The sequence below is a fragment of the Chionomys nivalis genome, chromosome 7 (assembly GCF_950005125.1).
Source record: "Chionomys nivalis chromosome 7, mChiNiv1.1, whole genome shotgun sequence".
NCBI classification, from domain to species: Eukaryota; Metazoa; Chordata; class Mammalia; order Rodentia; family Cricetidae; genus Chionomys; species Chionomys nivalis.
This window is the reverse complement of record NC_080092.1, coordinates 89,658,368-89,677,461: the sequence shown is the minus strand read 5'-3', so window position 1 is coordinate 89,677,461 and position 19,094 is coordinate 89,658,368. Positions and strand designations below refer to the sequence as shown.

At 43.1% G+C, this 19,094-nt stretch overlaps 1 long non-coding RNA gene across 3 annotated transcripts in view; it reads right to left on the bottom strand.

Annotated features, from left to right (window-relative positions):
• Positions 1-674: 674 nt before the first annotated feature.
• LOC130876737 (uncharacterized) overlaps positions 675-19,094 on the bottom strand; it is a 129,326-nt gene continuing 110,906 nt past the window's right edge. Inside the window, exons 3-4 of one of the 3 annotated variants that reach the window (XR_009057349.1) lie at positions 13,979-14,165; positions 9,492-9,579 (exon numbers count right to left, since the gene is read on the bottom strand). This is a non-coding gene — a long non-coding RNA (uncharacterized LOC130876737). Of the gene's footprint in view, positions 935-9,491; positions 9,580-13,978; positions 14,166-19,094 lie in introns of those variants that run through there. The other 2 variants (XR_009057351.1, XR_009057350.1) reach the window with 2 other exon arrangements.

Sequence of the window (19,094 nt, the reverse complement as noted above, 5' to 3'; positions counted from 1 at the left end):
CATTTTGATTTTAGCAAAATGTATTTGTTACTTTTTCCTTTGCTGTTATAAAGTCCTGAGGAAGAAAAATTAAAGAAGGATGGATGGAAGGAAAGAAGGAAGGAAGGAAGGAAGGAAGGAAGGAAGGAAGGAAGGAAGGAAGGAAGGAAGAAAGGGAGGAAGTGAGGGAGGGAGGAAGGATGGATGGAAGGAAGGAAGAAAGGAAGGAAGGAAGGAAGTGAGGGAGGGAGGAAGGATGGATGGAAGGAAGGAAGAAAGGAAGGAAGCGAGGGAGGGAGGAAGGATGGATGGAAGGAAGGAAGAAAGAAAGGAAGGAAGGAAGCGAGGGAGGGAGGAAGGATGGATGGAAGGAAGGAAAGAGGGGACAAGGAAGGACAGAAGGAAGGAAGGAAAAAAGAAAGGAAGGAAGGAAGGGAGGGAGGGAGGAAGGAAGGGAAGAAGGGAGGGTTTATTTTGGCTCATAGTTTGAGGGTACAGTTCATCATTGTGGGTTTTTTGGTTTCAGAATTCCATGCTTTCCCACACTGTGGGCATCCCAGTCTCTAGTCTAAGGAAGATCTGGGAAAAGGTTGTCCCTGATCACTCTTCCTGTCTTGGGTAGAGTTCTATTGCAGCGAAGAGACACCATGACCATGGCAACTCTTATAAAGGAAAACATTTCACTGGCGCTGGCTTACAGTACAGAGGTTTAGTTCATTATTGTCATGGGAAAAAACACGGCATCACACAAGCAGACAGGTTTGTAGAGAGGTGGCTGAGAGTTCTACATCTGGATTCGCAGGCAGCAAGAAGAGAAAGCAACGCTGGGCCTGGCTTGAGCATTGAAACTTGAGGCCACCCACATTGACACACTTCCTTCAACAAGGCCACTCCTCCAATAGTTACACTCTCTGTGAACCATTTTCATTCAAACTGCAGCACGTCCTGAATTAGTCTAAAACAAAATCAGTGGTTATGGTTTTGTCTTACTAAGTATTTATTGAAGTAGGCAGAAAAAAAAAATCAGCCAAAAAAGTCCCCATCTGAATCCACAGAACCCAAAAACCATATTGCCTAATGTAAGGAAAAGATTGAGATGAGATTATCCTGGATGACCTGCATGGCCCCAAATAATCCCACAGGTCTTTAAGGAAAGAGGCAGGAGGTGGGGAGATGGCCACGCAAGCTTGAGGACTTGAGTTTGACTCCCAGAACCCACATGAAAAAGCCAGGCGTGGCAGTGGATACTTGTAAACCCAGTGCTAGGCAGGCAGAGACAGGTGTACCCTTGGATTTGCTCGTCGTTCAAACCTACCATAATAGACTAATCCAGGCCAAATGAAATGCCCTGTCTCAAAAAGCAAGGTTGATCGCATCTGCGGAATGATACCAAGGTTGACCTTGCCTCCACATACACATTATACACGTGGGCACACATACTTCTCTCATATTTCCACACAGAGAGAGGAAGGCAGGAGAACCAGAGTTAGAGGAGGTGACGGGACATCAGGCAGAGGCACAGCGGGGCTGATGGACACTAAGAGGTGACAGGATGTCAGGCAGAGACACAGCGGGACTGATGGACATTGAGAGGTGATGGGACGTCAGGCGGAGGCACAGCGGGACTGATAGACATCTTCCAGTAGAAGATCGCCAATCTTGAAAACAGCATTGACTTCCTTTTATTATTATTATTATTACTGTTATTATTATTATTAATGTGTATGTAGGCAAGAGATCAACGTCAGGTGTCTACCTCAAATGTTTCTTCACCTTTTATTTTGAGACAGGGTTCCTCACTGAACCTGTTACTCACTGATCCAATTAGTCTGGCAGGCTAGGGAGTCCTAAGAGTCTTCCAGTCTCTTCCTTCCCAGTGTTAGTATTACAGGCTCACACTTATGAGGATGCTGGGGGTTGAATTTAGGTCTTTATGTTTACAAGGCAGGCCCTTCACTGGCTGAACCATCCTCTCAGGCCCTCGACTCCTTTTTCCTAGCAGATCTACCAAGGACCATCAGATGTAAACTTGCTCGTACTACCCTGTACTATAACGATAGGGTCCTACCTGTCTTCCAGATGGCCTACGGAAACCTCCAGGGCTTACTAGCATGCTTGGCAGCATGCCATCCAGTCTACCTACTGTGAGTGAACAAGAAGGGTTGTCACCATGGGACTAGGTCTGTCCTACTCCCAAGTTAGGCTTCTGCCACCAGGCCCTCGGGCCTACCTAGCTGTTTGGTGCTAAGAGAAACCTGTCGCAGAGAGTTCAGGTCATTTTGACATCCCAGCGTCTCCATGTGCTGGGCAGAGCTGTGAGCAGGGCAGGTTGCTGCTTGCAATTAAGTCTTCCTGATGTGACTTTCACACACAGAAAACCATTTTTTTTCATTTTTTATGTAATCTTGACTTTCTCCAACATACCCACCTCCCATTTGACCCACAAGGACAGAAACATGGCTTTTAAAAACACAGCGTTATGCCTACTTTTAAACAAAGTCCAGAACGGCAGAGAGAGGGGTAAAAAAGCCTGCTTCTGTCTATTTTACTCTTCAGGAGCTGGGCTGACAAATCATCAAACTGAGGGTAATCAGCTCAGACTATTTATTTACTTCTGAGGCTTCCCCAACATAAGGATCCACAGCAGGGCAGGAGTCATCAAGTAGGCAAAAAAGGAAGAGAAGGAGCTTTGAAATTAAATAACAAAGGTCTCAAGTTTCTGCTCAGGTACCCACAGTGGTGTGACTCTGGGACAAGGCTATGGGGGGGGGCACCATGCACTCCACTGTCAAAGGGGATAATGCTACAGTGTCGCAGTAATGTTAGGATGCAGCGCACAATGCCTGTCTGCGCTCTATGTGCTACCATACAGCTCGTGAGCTTTGGGCAAGGGGCTGGAGATTGAAACACACAAAGACACATATAGACAGAAAGACAGACAGAGACATGGACCTCTAGTCACTGATAAGCCCTCTATTCAATAGTGCCACGGAGCCTTATATACCCAACAGTTAAGTTATCCTCTGATCGACAAGGCCAAGGCAACACGTGCTCATGAAGCAGAGCTGGTAAACAACTTCTGGTAAACAACTTTGACACAGCTTTCAGTAACTCAAATCAGAAGGAAAGTAAATATCTCTAGCAGGGAAGAGCAGCTGGAGGCCAGGACTCCAAATGGTCCCAACATTAGGACTCAAGGACCTAGTAACTATCCCTGTACCACAGGGCCAGGCACAGTGTAGAACCCAGTGCCGTCCAGTCTCGGACATTGCAACATCATGTCGTCATCTACAAGTATATTGGGTCATATCCATAGCTGTCCTTGGATGTATGAGTTAATGGACAGCCGGATGGGCATACCTGGTAGGCAGTCAACACAGATAGCCTTGTTTGGTTATCAACCAATGGGACTCCAGACTGAGCTCAAGTGAACTGGCTGCTTCGCTCAGGTCTAGACTCTGACTGTTTGTCCTACTGACTTGTCAGTTCCTGGTGTGTGTCTCCCTTTCTCATCCTGAAGACTTGATGCTCATGGTTAGCACAAGTTAAGATTAGATTCAGCTGTATAGAGAAAAGACCTAAAACAAGAAGCATGAAATAGCAACCAAAGAGTATTCCATTGTATATCGCTTCCCTCCTCCCCTCCCCAGATCCTCTTGGTTTAGGCTTCATGGTTACAGACAGCTCTACTCTGAAAATGTTAAATGAAAAACTAGAAACAAACATGATCCTAAACGGTACATTATCCCATAAATCCTAAATTGCTCACTACTCTGAACTATCCGGCTCTCCCACCCTTTTCACCCCTGGAATGGGAACGATCCTTTTGTTCGCTCTCCACACTGTATGTTCTGCCCTCCTTTTTACCACCTAGTCATTTTGGCTGTCACATCCACCGTCATGGTATCACGATGCCTGTATCGCAAACCCTGCATCATTCCCTGTGGTTCACATCATCAGCTTCTCACGTATCACACCCTCTCACCTGAACACTAGAAGCATCTTCAGTGTAAGAAGTTTTGAGAGAGAGAGAGAGAGAGAGACCATATTTGCATAACTTTTACTATAGTAAATTTAAATAGTATTCTATTTTATCATGAATTATTATTAATATCTTATTTTGCCTAAGTTATAAATTAAACCCTATTATAGGCATGTGTGTTATAGGTCAAAACAATACAGAATATACAGGACTCCGTACTATCCAAGGTTTCAGAGGGACTCTTGAAATGTATGGTAAGTGGTCTACCATAGCTTGTTTTAATTTTCTTGACACAAGCTAGAATTACTTGGGAAGGGAGTCTCAGTGAAGGAGTATCCAGGTTGGGTGGACAGATCTGTGGGGAATTGTATTGACTGTTGAGGAGGGAAATTGTGGGTAGCACCATTCCCTAGGCAAGGGGTCCCAGGTTGTGTAAGAGTGGAAAAGGTAAGCTGAACAAGGCATGTGTGTATTAATGAATAGCTCTATATTTTGATACACTCTAACATTGTATTTATTTAGTGTGTGTGTGCTCATTTCACAGCGCAGTATGTGGTGCCCAAAGGACAGCCTGCAGGAGTCAGTTCTCTCCTTCCAGCGGCGGGTCCGAGGGATTGGGCTGAGACGTCAGATTTCACAGCAGACACCTCCACCCACTGAACCGTCTCTCCGTCTCTGTTCTTGGCTGTGGTTCTAATTAATGTCACTGACTGTTTCAGGTTCCTGCTGCCTTGACTTCTCCACATTGATGGACTATAACTTAGTGTCTACCCCAACCCTAAGCTGAACTTCAGGTACCAGACCCCCTTTCTTTCCTCCTTATGATAATTTTCTTGGGGTATTTTATGTTAGCAGAAGCACAGCTAATATAGTGGTCCTAAGAAACTACTGGTTTCAAGATAACCAAGCCTTCTGCTTCCTCCTCTTTCTCCTTGCCATCATCATCAGCACCTTCTTCTTCTTCTTCTTCTTCTTCTTCTTCTTCTTCTTCTTCTTCTTCTTCTTCTTCTTCTTCTTCTTCTTCTTCTTCTTTCTTCTTCTTCTTCCTCCTCCTCCTCCTCTTCCTCCTCCTCCCTCTCCTTCTTCCTCTCCTTCTTCTTCCTCTTCTTCCTCCTCCTTCTTTCTCTTCTCCTCCTCCTATTCCTCTCTCCCTCCTCCTTTTCCTCTTTCTGCTCTACCACAATTGACCGTAGGCTTCTTGTGTCTTCTTGCTCCATCATTTACCGATAGCTAATGTAATATTCAGTTGAAACAATCATGTTGCATTCATAAAATCAAAACAGCAAGGCAACAGGATCATAGCCTCCTTTCAAAGATACTTCCTGGTTGGGTGTGGTGGTCACATCTTTAATCCCAGAACTCTGGAGGCAAAGGCAGGAGAATCTCTCAGAATTTGAGGCCAGCCTGGTCTATATAGTGAGTTCCAGGACAGCCAGGACTATGTAGAGAGACCCTGTCTCAGCAAACTAACAGCAACAACAAAAAGATTCATAAAGAAACGTCCAGGAAGTTGCCCACTGCACTTTTTTTATTAAATTTTTTTATTATTAAAAATTTCCACCTCCTCCCCGCCTCCCTTTTCCCTCCCCCTCCCCCACTCCCCACGCCCCCTCCCCTCCCCCTCTCTCTCCAGTCCAAAGAGCAGTCAGGGTTCCCTGCCCTGTGCCCACTGCACTTTTATCTGCATTCTACGGATGGCAATTTTGTCACATGGTCTCACTCAGCTACTAAAGAGGTTGGGAAATAGCATTTTCATCTTAAACAGTCATGTGCACACTAAAATTTGTTAAGGCTGGGGAGTACAGCCTGGTGATAAAGCACTTGCTTAGTAAGGGCAGGCAAGGCTCTGGATTCAATCCCCATCAATGGAAAACAGACAACAACTACAATAATAAAACTCGTCAAAATTTTATGGAGACTCAAATCGGTTGGAGATTCACTGTTCATCTGATGTAGTGTCCTCTTGCTCTCCTAGTAATCTGTTCCCACATGAAATAAAGGATTACCTCCATAAGAAAGGATTACTTTCTTCCCAAAAACCTGTTTGTTTTCCGTAGAACATTTATCTCCAGTTGGAATTACGCGTTTGGTATGATTACTTGACCCCTCTATCCTAAAGAATTAGCTAGGTGCTGTCACTCATGTCTGTAAACCTAGAACTTGGGTATCCTAGACAGGAGGATTGCCATGAGTCTGAGTCAAGCCTGAGCTTCATAGTGAGACTGTCTAGAAAAATAAAGAGGAGGAAGAGGAGGAGGACGAGGAGGAGGAGGAGGAGGAGGAGGAGGAGGAGGGAGAAATAAATGTGAATAAATATGATGAGGACAAGGATATTGTTTGACTTTATATACTGTTGTACTCTTGGTGCTCAGCATAACTTAAAACATCCTTTAAGCACAACATCTCAGTGAAATGATGAACTTAAAGGAAACTGCTAGCTCTTTCTATAGACCTATGGAGTCCCCCTCCCCTTCCCTTCCCCTCCTTCCCCACTCCACAAACACATTTAAAAGGAATAAACATGGACGTTCAACACTGCTACAATACACATGAACATGAAAATAATTACGCTGAGAAAAAGAAGGAGTACTGGGCTGGGGAGATGGCTCAGTGGTTAAGAGCATTGCCTGCTCTTCCAAAGGTCTTGAGTTCAATTCCCAGCAACCACATGGTGGCTCACAATCATCTGTAATGAGGTCTGGTGCCCTCTTCTGGCCTGCAGATATACACACAGACAGAATATTGTATGCATAATAAATAAATAAATAAATATTAAAAAGGAAGAAGAAGAAGGAGTACTGTAAGACTTTTGTGGGTTCAAAATTCTAGGAAATGCAAGTGAACTTGAAGTGGCCAGAAAATAGAAAAGGCCATGAAAGATGGAGCCAGAGAGGAAGAGAAGGTTGGACATGAAGGCACTTAAGAAAATCTGGGGGCGTGGGGCTAAGGCCATGTTTACTGCCATGACTGTAGTATTGAGGGTTACCAAGGTACATTTAATATGTATGATTTATTTTATTTTGTTTTACTTACACAAGGTCCTGGAAGACATTTATTTATAATAACATAAAAGAACTACTGTGAATTGTCAAAATATTAGCATATCAAATACATGAAAAATAATGAAATAACAAGCCTTACTTAGCAAAGAGAGTAGCCTAAACATGTGTTTCTAGGCAAATAATTCAACATATTAACAGACTTAAGTTCACTACTGGATCTTAGGAAATGAAAAAAAAAATCAGTAAATGTAATAGTAACAAATCAGTAATCTACAGGAATTCTCTCATCTAATGATTTTAGTAAATTATTACTTTTCATAAAAAAGTAACTCATACCAACTACAGAGACATTACATTTTCCATTAAAATCATAAATGAGGGTTGGGACATTAGCTCATTGGTTAAGAGTACTTGCTGCTCTTATAGAGGTCCTGGGTCTCATTCCGAGGACCCACGTGGTGGCTCACGACAATCTGTAACTCCACTTCCAGGTGATCTGATGTCTTCTTCTGGTTTCTGAGCCCACCAGGCACATACATGATATACATACATAGAGGCAAAACGAACCCATAAAAGAAATCAATAAAGCCAGGCAGTGGTAGCTCACGCCTTTAATTCCAGCACTCAGGAGGCAGAGGCAGACGGATCTCTGAATTTGAAGCCAGCCTGGTATAAAGGGCGAGTTCCAGGATAGTCAAGGCCACACAGAAAACTCATGTTATGAAAAACCAAGACAAACAAAACAATAAAAATTAAATCAGAAATGATATAAAGATGGCTTTCATCACTGCTTCGTATGTCTACCCAATATTGCACAAGTGACTTGAGCCAATGCAATAGGGTAAGAAAAGTAAATGAGGTGCAGTTTGAAAGCCTATCAACAGGGCAGAAAAATCTCTGAAACTACATGAACGTTACTCAAATGATGAGAATTTCTCAATGTGGAACATTTCTGTAGGGATCAAAGTGTACAAGGGGCTCTGATAAATCCATCTTGTTACGGGCAGTAGTAATAAGAGGCTAATGTGCATTAAAAAGAGGCTCTACCAATTCAACACTTAGTATTTTAAATGCACTACATTTTATTGAGCACCATATCATCTATGTATAATTGAATCATAAAATACATAGTACAGTCCATTCACTGTATCTGTTGGCTCCATACTGCGAATTCAACCAATCTTAGGTGGAAAATAAGAGGGAGAGTCGTTTTCTTTTCAGGAGTATGTTTAATGGGAGGTTGTCAGTGCTCTAATGTGTTTGAGCAGCAAAAAGACTTGGTGGATTATTAAAACAAACAAAACAAGGACATGACGTTAAGAGGGCATGCAAGGGAGTTCTGGGAGAAATTGGAGGTGAGGGGTGGGAGGAGGATATGATTAAAAATACATGTGTATATATATACATGTAATTCTCAAAAATAAAATAAAAAACAAAAACAGATTTTGAAATGAGTGTGAAGAAATGGGATATTTTAGTAATTTTAATTCTATATGTTATACAAATACAAAATTAAAAAGAATTTTAACAGTGCTAAACTCTTAGTTATTCCATAAACAGTACAGTACAATAACTATTCTACAGCATTTACCTTGTATTAGAAGTAGCCTAAAGTTAAAGTATATAGGAGGGTGTGCACAGGTTCTATGTGAATACATGTAGGCCTGGTTAGATTTATGTCAACTTGACACAGAGAAACCTCAATAGAAAAAATACCTGCATCAGATTGCCTGTAGCATATTTTCTTTGATTAATGATTAATGTGAGAGACCCAACCCTTTGTGGGTAATGTCACCCCTGGGCAGGTAGTCCTGGGCTGTAAAAGGTTTAGCAATCCAGGAAGAGCCAGCCTGTAACCAGCACTCTGCTTCATGGTCCATGGTCTCTGCTTCAGGTCTGGCCCTGCTTCAGCTCCTTCTTTTGCCTCCTCTGATGGCGAACCTGATAGGGATTTTGTAAGCCAAGTGAACTCTTTGCCCCCCCAAACTGATTTTGGTCATGGTCTTTATCATAGCAATAGAAAGCCAGGATGTGTGCCATCTTACACAAGGGACTTAAGCATCCATGGACTTCAGTATTTTTGACTAATACTTTGGGGACACAGGGACAACTGTTTATGTAGCCTAGTCACGGTGCATGGAACTTGTGTAAAGAGGCAGGTGTGACTCCACCCTCCCTGGTGGCCTGCATCTAACGGGCTGTGGTTTGCTGCCCCAGAAAGAGTTATAGCCTTTGTATTACTTATGGCAAACATATCCTCCATCTGCCGTCCCTTCATCAGGGTGTGTCTTAATTCCTTGCGTCAGATCGTGAAGATGAAAGCTTTCTTTAAACTCAAGGAAGTCGCAATGTTTACATCTTAGAAGGGACATGGTGGATTCTAAAATGCTTTGGGTGGAGAAAAGCAGAGGTTTTAGATTATAGATACTGTTTTTTAGGTTTCCAGCAGCTTTGTAAGGTGGGCACTACTGTTGTCTAGATGCCATGGTTAGGGAAACTGAGGCATAAATCAACTTACCCAGGGGTCACACAATGACTAAAGGATGGAGCTGAGATTCAGTCTCCATCTGTTGGATGTTAATACCCGAGTTCTTTCATTCTCTGGGCTGAATTCCTCTAGAAGAGGAGAAGAAGCATAAGAAGGAAGAGGAAGAAAAAGAAGTATTACTCTCTTCTTAATGATATCCAGATGTCTACACCAGACAGAAGAGTCAAGTCAGTCATTCATACTGGCAGACAACAACAACAAACACAGTATCTTTGAAGTAACACAGGACTGAATTCCCCCTCTGACTTTTCTCCTTGAATGACCTTAGGAAGCTTGTTACTTTATTTGTAAAATGATAACAACAAGAATAACAACACAACAGCTCAACATGCTCCTACATGCCTGTAATCCCCGCATTTAGAAGGCTAAGCAGAGGAATCATGCATTTGAGACTCCCAGGGCTCAACGGAAACAGGTTGGGTTTCAGAATAGCCTTATCTACACAGCGGGATCTTGTCTCAGACAACCAAAAACCAAATCAAAACAAGACACATTTTCACAGTTGTTCTGGCTTTTGCAGTCTGTCCACCCACTCTTCCGCATTTCCTCAGTCTTGGCAAAAGACCACATGATATAGATGCTCTATTTATGGCAGAACACTCCCCGGACATATAGCCTCTGTACTTTAACAGTTGTAAGTCTCTGCAGTAACCACTTTCCAAAGCACAAAACTTGATGACCTCTTTTTTGTTAAGATTTATTTTATTTATTATGTATACAGTGTTCTGCCGGCTTGCATGCCGGCATATCAGAAGTGGCAGCTCTTGGTCCACTGAGCCATCTCCCCAGCCATACAGTTTGGATCTTAATATTCTCTAAAAGAGTCAAGACTTGGTCCTTGGCCTAAAGGTGGTAGGATCTATTGGGAAGTTTGAGGCATCTGGAGAGGTGCCCTTGGAGGATTGGGGGACATTGGTCTCTTTATGTCTCTCTCTTGCTTCTCTCTGCCGTAGTATGAGCAGCTTACCTCACAGTTCACTTCTGTTATGCTGAATCCCTCATCACAGGACCATAAGAAAGAGGCCAATTGAACATGGACTGAAATTTGCACAATTCTTAGTCCAAAAAAGCCTTTTCTCTTTATAAGCCTATTTTATCAGATATTTTGTCAGAGTAATAGAAAGTTCTCTAATATAAGCACTTGTGGAAGAATTAAAGAATCTGAAAGCCTACATTTTAATTCATAACAAAGTATCAATTTTTTTTCTTTTAGCCATGACAGATCTATGAGCTGTGGTCTGGACGTAGCCCCAAAGTCCGTGTGTTGGAAGCTTGATCCCCAATGTGGTAATATTGGGAGGTGGAGCCTCTGGTAGGTATTTGGGTCATGGGGCAGGCCTCCAAGAGCAGATTAATGTCATCGTCTAGGGAGTGGGTTAGTTGTCACGAGAGCCTGTGCTATGAAGCAAGCCTGACCCTCCTGCTGCTCCTCATCAGCAAGCCCTCACTTGGTCTCCCGCTTTCTATCACGAAGCAATAAAAAAAATGCTGTTGATGTCACCCCCTTGAACTCCGCAGTTCACTGTCATGAGTCAAATAAACCTCTTTTGCTGCATGAGCTCTAATTGGTCTTAATAATAAAGACCTGGAGACAGATATCAGATGAATGCTGAAAGATCAGAGAGACAAAGGAGCAAGCCACGGCCACCTCTTACCTTGCTAACTCCTCAGCCGGAAAAAGGGCTGACGTGTTTCCTCCCATGTTATATTCCTCTCTCTGCCTGCCCATATCACTTCCTGTCTGTCTGTACAGACCTCCAGACCTCTATGGTTAGCTAGTGCCTCGCTTTTCCCTCTAACCTTCAGGCAAGTTTTATTTGTTAGGGTATAAACAAGACATCACCACACACTTTCCCTTAGTGCAACCTAGCCTAGGGCTACTGGTATATAGCAGTTGCCTCGCATATACACGGCTTGGGTTCAGTAACCAGTACCACAAATAAACTTCCTCCTGTTCTAAGTAACATAGCCTTTGCATTCAGTTATAGTAAGAAAACACAAACCAGGCGTTATTACTGCTATCGTGATACAAGAGGCTGATGGTGGGAGAAACTGGAGGTGGTGCATATAGGAATATTATTGCTCTCACAAATGTTCTATAAATCTAAAGCTCTTCAAAAGTTAAAAAACTATATTAAAAATTATCTTACCCTCATTCATGTATATCCCAGAGGTTTGGAGGGGGCCAGTTAGCGCCAAACAAATGCGCGTAAGTTATGTGCGGGATTGGAAGGAACTCAGTACCCGCATGGGGCACCCTGCACTCTGGAACTTTTGGTGGGATGATTTTTTTTTTTTTTTTTTTTTTTTGGTTTTTTTTCAAGACAGGGTTTCTCTGTGGTTTTGGAGCCTGTCCTGGAACTAGCTCTTGTAGACCAGGCTGGTCTCGAACTCACAGAGATCCGCCTGCCTCTGCCTCCCGAGTGCTGGGATTAAAGGCGTGCGCCACCACCGCCCCTGATTTTGTTTTTTTTGTTTTTTGTTTTTTTTTTTATTCTTTTTTAATTAAAATTTCCAACTGCTCCCCGTTTCCCATTTCCCTCCCCCTCCTCCCACATATTGCCCCCTCCTCCTGCTCCCCTCCCCCTATCCCCACTCCTCTTCTCCTCCCCCCAGTCCATTCCCCCTCCCTCTCGATACTGAAGAGCAGTCCAAATTCCCTGCCCTACAGGAAGACCAAGGTCCTCCCATTTCTATCTAGGTCCAGGAAGGTGAGCATCCAAACAGGCTAAGCTCGGTGGGATGATTTTGAAACATAAAGTATGCATCACAGAAGGGGGAAGAACACGATGCAAAAACTCATTGTGTTGCCAGCAGAAGCACAATTAAAATATTTCTAACAGAGAGCCTACAAGGCCAGGTGGCGCTGTGCAGCACAGTGAAGACCTGAGGCTGTGTCCCTTCGGAAAGTCTCCTGAGAAGCCAGCTTTAAAAGAGCCTGAGACTCAGTAGTAGCTCCATTTTAACATTCCTGTGGGAAACTGTGGCATGCAAACTGGGCATTAGTCTCAGATCAACCGGTAAACAAGAGTCTACCGGAACCCATTTATAGATAAACTGAGGCTTGGGGTGCTTAAAAACCTCTTCTTGGGGGCAGCTCTGTGAAGTGCTTTCTCATTACATGGGTAAGCATGAGGTCCTAAGTTTGATTCCCCAGAACCCATGCAAAGCATCTGAATGGATGTGATGGTGGTTGGAGTCCCAGTGCTGCAGAGACCAAGACAGGCAGCTCTCTGGGCTTCACCCGCCAGGCAACTTAGAAAAATTATCAAGTTCTAGGCCCGAGGGACCTTATCTCCAAAACAAGGTGGGTGGCATCCTGAGGAATGACATACAACATTGGCCCCTTGCCACAATACACATGTGCATACACACGCATGCTATTCCCACATTACCTCTCCCCACCCGTAAATCCTTGTCCCAATTTGTGGAAGGCAAGCATGACTTTTCTGTGGTTCCTTCCGGCTATCTTTCAGCAATGGCAACCAAAGCACAGGGCGCCGTCAACTCATTTATTTTGTTCTTGGCAACCACTGAAGCCCCACACACCATATGCCCCTAATGTCGGCTGGCAGGGACACACACACGCGCGCGCGCACACACACACAGAGAGAGAGAGAGAGAGAGAGAGAGAGAGAGAGAGAGAGAGAGAGAGAGAACGTAAACCCAGCACATGCCAAAGAACCCAAAGCCTCTACTGATGTGGTCCCAGAGGAAGCCCGTGTTAAAAGCAGACACACAGACCGCTGCTGGTGACTCACGGCTTCTAAACCCCTCCTCTAGCCAGTTGTACAAACTTTTCCAGTGTATTGAAGTCTTGGAGGAACAGAGCTTCCTGGGAAGATATCAAGGAAAATGTTCTAGGAGCCAGCCAGCCAGCCCAACTCAGGGAGTCCTCAGCCCTCTTTTTGAGGTTTCTTTCACTCTCTTTTCCCCTCGGCAATTCCTTTCAATTCTTTCCCGGTCGTCATTGACCTTGTTCGAGTTGCTAGCTCTCTCCCCTTACACTGTGGCACTTCTGTAAATGTTTTCGCTCTTTGTTCTACTTCCTGCCCTCTTTGAGCTTGACTGTGATGTCTGCTCACTGAGGCCCTTCTGATCCGATTGCTCATTGCCTGCACATCCTCTCCCCAGGTTTCAAAAACAAGGGCAGCCAGGCCTGGAGGGCCCCTCATTAGGCAGACACGGCCGCGCTCAACCACCAGTCGCAAGCAGAGAGGGCAGAACCAACTCCACGAATGACCAGTATTGAAAAGAAAGCTCCAGGGGTGAGAGAGACACACAGACTGGCAGAGTCTGAAGCAGAAGGTTAAAAATAAAGAAAAGAGGGAAAAAAGACCACCAAAAAAAAATCTGCTTTTTGACTGCCTAAGCAGATCCCCTTTTAGGACCTGTGGCTTTCCAAAAAAGGTTCTGTGAGGGGCAAAGCATTTCATGCTGTAAAAATCTTCCAACTGAAAGTGATACCTTGGGTACGTCTGACATCCATCCCCCGGGAGTGGCTGGCTGTCCGCTACTCCTCTCTACTCTGAAGATGGCAGAAGCCTTTTATTCCAGCGAAAAGTACCACCGTGATCTGAGAGTGTATTGCTGGTCAGTTCCAGCAGGAATGGAGTCTGGGAACTTTGCTTGGGGATCCAGATGAGTCAGCCTCCTAGGAAAGAGGAGAGAACGAGGGAGGGGAGTGTTGTGGAGTTGTCCAGAGGGCCTAGGGGCACACCCAAGATGCAAGCAGAGAACTGTGAGGGTCTTCAGGGGCTCTGGCTTTCCACGGAGCTCAGGGAGCGGATGACCTTCCACAAAAAGTTGTTTATTCTGGGTAGCAGAAGTGGTACTGGCCTCGGGCATCAGAAGGCCTGGCTTGGAGCCCCACTGCCCCAGAGTGACCTTGAATAAGCCTCTGCACTCCAGTTCCCTTTCCACGGGTGAAGACAATGCCTTGCCTTCATTGAGCATTGGACAGATGTTTTCTTGAGTACCTACTATGTGCACGACACACATTAGGATCCCAGCACTTAGCAGACAGTTTGCGGCCATGCTCGTACATAGTGAGACTTTGTCTCAAAGGCCTTTTCTTCGCAATAAATAGTAACTTTAGACTAACAAAATTTAAATGTAGTGGACAATGTTTTCGAAAATTTAGTTTACTCAAACTGACACTACAAGAATTACAAAATACGCCTACTCCTAAATCCCTTTTAAAAATTAATCTTTGATTACAGAGACACAAAGGTTTTGAAAGACCCAGATCCACATGGCGTCACCAGTAAATTATTTCAAACATTCAAATAAGAAATGACACCAGTTTCGTATAAGCTCTTCCAAGAAATAAGAAAAACAAAAACGATTTCTAACTTAATTTATAAGGACAGAGTAAACTTGATACTAAAACCCAACAAGGCATTTGCAAAATGGGAAAATTACAGGCTGACATATCATATGAATGAAGAGGCAATTTCTAGATGTATTATTTATTTTAGTGTGTGTGTGTGTGTGTGTGTGTGTGTGTGCATGTTCATGATTATCCCTACATGCTCAAGGTGCAGGTGCCCTCAGAAACCAGAAGAGGGCACTGGATTCTCTGGAGCTAAAAATACATAATCTGTTGTGAGCTGTTGACCTGGGTACCGAGAATCTAACTCAGGTCCTCTACAAAGCTAGTAAATCGGCTTAACTACTGAGCTAGCTCTTCAGTCCCACAACACAAATCCTAAATACTAGGCTGGGAAACCACATCCTGAGAAATAAATTTCAAAAGTAATAACATATCACAACAAAATGAATTTGTTCTGGCACTATACGGGCTTTTAAATACTAGTTAGCTAGCCATTGTAATTGGTCTCACAAACAGTTAAATCATTGTCTCAATGGGTAGACAAAATTTATTTTACAAAATTTTATAACCACTAGCCATTAAAAGGTAGAAGTCTATTAATTATAAATGGAGGTATGTCTGCTATAACTACTTATACTTAGCATCACAGTGGAGAACCTGCCCAATGCAATGTAACAAATTATGATTTTAAAGATCATTATTTACAAACAGTGTAGAGAATCTCAGGGAAATACTAATAAGTTAAAAAAAATGAGAACTCAGAAAATTATTTGAGTATAATTTTAATATGCAAAATTAATCACATATCTATAAACCAACAACAAGCAGTTAGAAAATAAAATTTCCAGGGGATGAGAAGATAGTTCGGTGGGTGACGGCACTTCCTACACAGGTTGATAATCTGCATTAGAATTTTGGAACCCATGTAAAAAGCAGGATGCAGTGGTGTACATCTGGAAACCTAGCAGTCTTACAGGGGAATGGGAGACTGAAACAGTGGATGCTCACAGGCCAACAAGCCTGATGTACTCTGCAGCAGGTGGAACTAAAGAGACCCTGTCTGCCTGCTACACAACATCACACACATACACACACACCACAATTGATACAAGCAAAACTTAAATATTTTTAAAATTTATCCTTGCATTTGCATTTAAAACCTTAATTATTCAAGTAGGGTTAGAACTGCTAAAGGTTCAAGAATGTAAAAGATGAAAAAGATTATTAAGAGAAATGAAAGAGAATCTAATAATAGAGAAATAAATGTTTGTTGAGTGTCTTGGAGTTACTGTTGCCATGATGAGACACCATGACCAAAAGTAAGCTGGAAAGTGTTTGTTTGAGTTACACTTCCACGTCACAGTTCATCACTGGAGGAAGTCAGGGCAGGAACTCAAGCAGGATCCTGGAGGCAGGAGCCGGTGCAGAGGCCATGGAGGGGTGCTGCTTACTGGCTTGCTCAGCCTGCTTTCTTATAGAACTCAGGAGTGGCGTCACCACAATGTACTGGGCGCCCTCCCCCATCCATCACTAATTAAGAAAATGCTCTTCAGGCCCACCTCCAGCCTGATCTTATGGAGGTATTTTTTTCAACCAAGGTTCCCTCCTTGCAGATAACCATAGCCTGTGACAAGCTAACATAAAATTAGCCAGCACATTGAGAGTCAATAATATAAAGCTAGTTTCAATGCAATCCCAATTTTTTTAAAAAAAAAAAAACAGATAATTTTGTGTGTGTGTGTTGACAAGATGGTTCTAAATTTTATGTTGAAATGCAAATAGATTTGAGTGGTGAAGGTCAATGTGAAAAAGAACGATAGAATATAAGTTGGAAATACTGATACAGAGTACTGATATGTAGGTATTGATTGCTCTCATTAAGATCCTGAAGGGCTGAGAAAATGCTTACTCAGTAAAGTGTTTGCTGTGGAAATAAGGGCCTACCTGAGTCTGGCTCCCTAGCCCCAACATAAAGAGTTGGGTCCAGCAGTAGGTGCCTACCCCCAGCACTGGGGAATCAGAGGCAGGAGGATCCTGGGGCTTGCTGGCCAAGCTAGTGTGGATGAATCAGTCAGATCCAGATTTGGTAAGAGATCACATCTCCAAAAATAAGGTGGGTAGATACTCAGTGTTGACCATTGGTCAATACATACGTGCATACATGCGTGAACACACACACACACACACACATGCACGTACGCATGCTCATGACCTTGCTTATATTAGTAAGACTTCTGGCACTATCACAAATATCCTTGAAATAATCAACTTAGAAAAAGGAAAGGTTTCTGTTGGCTCACAGCTATAGATGCTTCAGACTGTGGTCAGACTGACCTTTTGATTTTAGGACTTTGGTGGGAAAGTCAGATGAATGATGAGGTGAAGTAGGATAATGGACTTTGCTACTGACCAGGGGCTGAAAGTAGAAGAGAAAAGGCCTAGAGTATCAGGGACCAGCCTGGACAAAAATACCTCTCGCCAGGGTAGAGGTGTGGGGATTTAGAAATATAGTAAAGAATACGAAGACACAAATGAAAATAATAAATTGGAGAAACATATAGGATAGTATTAGGAGGAAATTCCAGTGAGTACTGAAATCTCCTGTGTTTAATTTCCAACTGCTTAAAATACCCCTGACCCCAAAAGGTAGGAGTAAGACAAAACATTACATTAACTTGATACAAGGAAATGAACATACCAATTGAAGAACATCATAGTTAAACATTCTGTTGCTAGAACAAAACAAGTCATATATACACACACACACACACACACACACACTAGACCAAAACATTCTGTAGGCAAACCACTCCCTGGGTAGAACCCAAAGTTATTTCCTTAAGGGAACTGGAATTTAGTTGGGTCCTTAGATTTTTGTTTGAGGTAGTCTGAGGTAGGAACATATCTACTTCCCTATTCCTGGAATACAAGGTTTGGTTATTAGCCACAGCTGTTGACAATAACCTTGAGAGCACAGAACTCTCTGACCTATTTCTAGGTGGGATTTTTATTTGAGGTTGAAGCACAATAACCTTGAAGGAACTAGAGGTAACTAGAGGTAAGTTCCAACTCTCTAACCTTTGGTCAGAGTGGAAATAGGCTCACATTTTCAGGCCTCCATACTAAAGTCTGATTATTTTCTTCAAGGACATGCGCCCTGTGCTGGTTTAGTTTTACATCAGCTTGACACAAGCTAGAGTCCATTTGAGAAGACGAAATCTCAATTGAGAAAATGTCCTCACCAGACAATTCTATGGGAAAACCAGTGGTGCACTTTCTCCAATGATGATTGATGTGGGAAGGCCTGATTTACTTCGGACAGAGCCACACCTGAGCTGTGAGTCCTGTGTACTCTAAGAAAGCAGGCTGAGCAAGACATGAAGAGCAAGCTAGTAAGCAACACTCTTCTCTGACATCTGCCTCAGCTCCTGCCTCCAAGTTCCTGCCTGAGTTCCTGCTCTGACATCATGGATGATAGACTGCAAGCTGTAACATGAAATAGACTCTTTCTCCACAACTTGCTTTTGGTCATGATGTTTTTTACACAGTAATAGAAACTCTAAAACACTCCCTTTGACTGAACAACATGTTCAACACATTGAAGGCACCAACACTTGCTTCCCAGTAGCACGAAGGGCTGGGTGTCAACATTAACCCATGATCCTTTAGGGAACATTCCAGACATAAACTATAGCAATGTGATTGGTGAGATGTTAGTTAAATGGATCAAAGTCATAGGGAGTTCTGAAAGAATAATCATATTGTATTGGTTAAGTTTGTGTCCTTTCAACCAAAACGCCTGAGAACAACTTAAAGAGTAGGATTACTTTAGCTCATGACATTGGAGGTGTCAATTTACTACACTGGCTGTGAGAAAGGAAGGCAGAGCAGAGCAGAGTCCTTCACATTACGGTTGTCTAGAAGCAGTGAGAAAGGAATAATATTTTGCCAAGGCAAAATAATAGTTCTTAAGGACATATGCATAATAACCTACTTCCTCCAACTAGGCCCTGCTTTACCCCAGACCTCCATATTATGCCTACAATTATTAATCCATCGAGCAATTAATTCATCAATTTGGCCAGAGCCCTTCTAATCTAATCTCCTCTGGAAATACCCATATAGATGCAGGCAACGCTTTACTCTTGACCTAGTTACTTCTCAATCCAACCACATTGACAAGATTAACCACTATACATACTTATACAACCACTTGGTTTATTGTACAGGTGATACCACAGAACAATG